This window comes from Lagopus leucura, unplaced genomic scaffold (assembly GCF_019238085.1).
Source record: "Lagopus leucura isolate 7727_CA_CO unplaced genomic scaffold, USGS_WTPT01 28258-0_obj-0_obj, whole genome shotgun sequence".
NCBI lineage: Eukaryota > Metazoa > Chordata > Aves > Galliformes > Phasianidae > Lagopus > Lagopus leucura.
The window spans coordinates 1-3,390 of record NW_024969472.1 but is presented as its reverse complement, the minus strand read 5'-3'; the positions used below and the strand labels follow the sequence as shown (position 1 = coordinate 3,390).

The window sequence follows — 3,390 nt, the reverse complement described above, 5'->3', positions numbered from 1 at the left end:
TGGGGATTCGGGTAACGGCTCAACTGAACTGAGCTGGCGGTGAGTGTGAGAGACCAGGAAAGCCAATGGCATCGCAGGGGGGAAGTCATCGATTGGAAGCATCAAAGGCATCTTCACCTGTAATACAGAGACATGCTTTAGAAGGAGGAACGCTGAGACCCAAACTGTGCTCACCGTCAGCCCACCCCCACAAAATGTGGAAGCCAAACACCGCTCCAAGAAATGGCTTCAGAGTAAGGTTAGGAGTATTTAACAGGAAAGGTGTTAGGGTTAGGTACATTAGGATTAGGGTTAGAGTGACCGTTAGGGAAGGCCGAGGCAAAGGCATGAGCAAAAGGCAAGGAGAACAGCCAAGGGAACGCCAAAACAGAGGGCAAAGGCAAAGGGATGGGAAAGGCTTGGAGAATGCCAAAGGCCTCATCAGAGGTCAGGCCCAAGGAGAAGGCCGCAGAGAACACCAGAACAGAGACCAAAGAGATCAACGCAGAAGGCCAAAATGGAGGGCGAGGTCCGTGAGAACGCTGCAGGGAAGGCCGATGCAGAAGGTCAAGGGCAATGGCCAAAGAGAACACGGCACAGAAGGCCAAAACCAAAGGCAAAGAGAATGCTGTAGGAGAAGACAAAACAAGAGGCCAAAGGGAATGTGGCAAAGAAGGCCGGGAGCAATGGGCAAAGAAGGCCGGGAGCAATGGGCAAAGAGAACGTGGAAGGGGACGCCAAAACCGAAGCCAAAGAGAATGCTGCAGGGAACGCCAGAACAGGAGGCCAAAGGGAATGTGGCAAAGATGGCCAAGGGCAATGGCCAAAGAGAACGCAGCCACAAACGCCAGAACTGAAGGCCAAAATAGTGTTGTAAGGGAACGCCAGAACGGGAGGCAAAGGGAACGTGGCAAAGAAGGCCAATGACAAAGGCCAAGGGAATGTGGCACACATGGCCAAAACCGAAGGCCAAAGAGAACGCAGCAAAGGTGGCCAAGGGCAAATGGCCAAGAGAATGCCACAGGGAACGCCAAAACAGGAGGGCAAGAGAACGCAGTAGGGAACAGCGAGGGCAAGGAGAACACAGCAGGGAAAGGCTGGAGGTGAGGAGAACACAGAAAGAAAAGGACAGGCGGCATTCAGGGCACCATGAAGCGCAGAAATGAGCTCTGGGAACCCTACCTTGTGCCTCAGTAAGTAATGAGTAAACATTGGTGGGTGAGCATTGCCCTTACCTGCTGGGCAGACAATTACCGGCCAGCAAAGCGAGGTTTCAGGGCGTTCCAGGAAATGCAGATTCCAGTTTCTGCTGCTGCCGTGAAGAGCCGCGCATCTCCGTGCTGTCCTTAAAGTGCTCAGGAGCAACGCAGCTCTGCTGCCACCTGTGGGACACAACGCAGTAATGAAGGCGCTGCCCTGCATGTGTGGGGCTGCACCCTGAGCACATTGCTGTAATGATGACACAAGGGTTGTAATTAATTATAATTATAATTAACGTTAGGGATATAATTAATGTTATTCATAGGGTTGAAGTTACAGTTGGTCTAACATCAGTATTCTGCACTACAATCACAATTAAGGTTATTTGACAAAAAACATGAGGCATTATTTTTAAGGCAGCATTCAGGTTAAGAGACATTTTCAACACTGCGTTAAGGGTTTGGTTTACAGATACGCTGCAGGTTAACACAATTATTGTTAGAACTCCCATTCAGCTATGGGTTCAGGTCAAGGTTAACTTGAATGTTGCCTCCCAGCTAATCCCAGAGTGCCGAAGGCAAGCAGAACTCCCAGGGCAGGCAAAGGGAAGGAGAACTCTCATGGAAAACCAAGGTAAATGCGAAGAAAACAGCCAAGCTAAGGCAAGGGCAAAAGCAAAGAGAGCACCAATGGAAAGCCAAGGTGAGGGCAAGGAGAACGCAACAGGAAAGGTCAGAATACAGCCAAAGAGACCACAGCAGGAAAGGCCAAGGGCAAAGGCCAAGAGAATGCAGCACAAAATGCCAAAACAAAAGGACAAGGGAACACGACATGGAATGCCCAGGCAAGGGCTAAGAAAACATGGCAGGAAAAGCCAAAATAGGAGGCCAAAAAGAACGCGGCAAAGAAGGCCAATGCAGAATGTGGCTGGAACAGCAAGTTAGGAGGTCAAAGAGAACGCTGCAGGGAATGCCCAGGCAAGGGCCAAGACAACGTGGCAGGAAATGCCAAAACAGGAGGCCAAAGAGAATGCTGCCGGGTACGCCAAAACTGAATGCTGAAGAGGATGTGGCAACAGAAAGCCAAGGGCAATGGCCAAGAGATGTGGCATAGAACACAAAAACAGGAGGGCAAGGGCCAAGAGAACGTGGAAGGAAATGCCCAGGATGATGGCCAAGAGAACACGGCAAGAAACGCCAAAACAGGAGGGCAGGAGAACGCAGCAGGGAATGCCAAAACTGAATGCCGAAGTGAATGTGGTAAAGAAAGCCAAGGGCAATGGCCAAGAGAACCCAGCATGGAACACAAAAACAGGAGGGCAAGAGAATGCCCAGCCAATGGCAACAGCTAAGAGAACATGGAAGGAAATGCCAAAACAGGAGGGCGAGAGAACGCAGTACGGAACGCCAAAACCGAATGCTGAAGTGAATGCAGCAAAGAAAGCCAAGGGCAACGGCCAAATGAACGTGGCACGGAACACAAAAACAGGAGGGCAAGACAATGCAGTAGGGAACAGCAAGGGCAAAGGGAAGGAAAACACTGCAGTGAAAGGCCAGAGACAAAGAGAACACAGAAAGAAAAGGACAGGCAGCCTTCCAGGCACCATAAAGTGCAATGAAGAGCTCTGGGAGCACCGTGTTGTGCCGTGCTATGGAGTGGATAAACACTGATGGGTGTGCATTGCCCTTACCTGCTGGGCAGACAGTTACCAGCCAGCAAAGCGGGGTTCCGGGGCATTCCAGGAAATGCAGATTCTGGTTCCTTGCTGTTCCCACGAAGAGCCACGCATCTCCATGCGGTCGTTACGGCACTCGGGAGTGCTGCAACTCCGCTGCCACCTGTGGGACACAAAACAGTAATCAAGTCACTGCCCTGCAGATGTGCCTCTTTCACAAACCTGCACTCCTTTCCCTGATCAATGTGGCTGCACTCTGTGCGTGATGCTGCTTACCAGCAGCACTGCAGCTGGGAACAACAGACAAGAAGGCTCAGGTACCCAACAACATCCATCTTCCATCTTCTCTGATAACTGCTCATTATACACTGCTCTCACCTTCGGTTTGGTAGGTGGGGATTGAGGAAGCAATGCTGGTCCCACAGACCCCTCCCTATCCCACACTGTGATGGGAGATCGGGTTCTGGACCACCTGAGAACCCGAGCATCCAGGAGTCTTTGGGTCCTGATGAGACGAGTCCCAGAGCCCTGAGGGA

The 3,390-nt window shown here is 51.4% G+C and overlaps 1 long non-coding RNA gene across 1 annotated transcript; it reads right to left on the bottom strand.

Moving 5' to 3' along the window:
• Positions 1 to 6: 6 nt before the first annotated feature.
• LOC122194157 lies at positions 7 to 3,388 on the bottom strand. The gene is made up of 4 exons (XR_006183055.1): positions 3,327 to 3,388; positions 2,870 to 3,017; positions 1,215 to 1,361; positions 7 to 117 (listed from the first exon to the last, which is right to left on the bottom strand). It is a non-coding gene; the product is annotated as an uncharacterized LOC122194157 (long non-coding RNA).
• Positions 3,389 to 3,390: the final 2 nt, after the last annotated feature.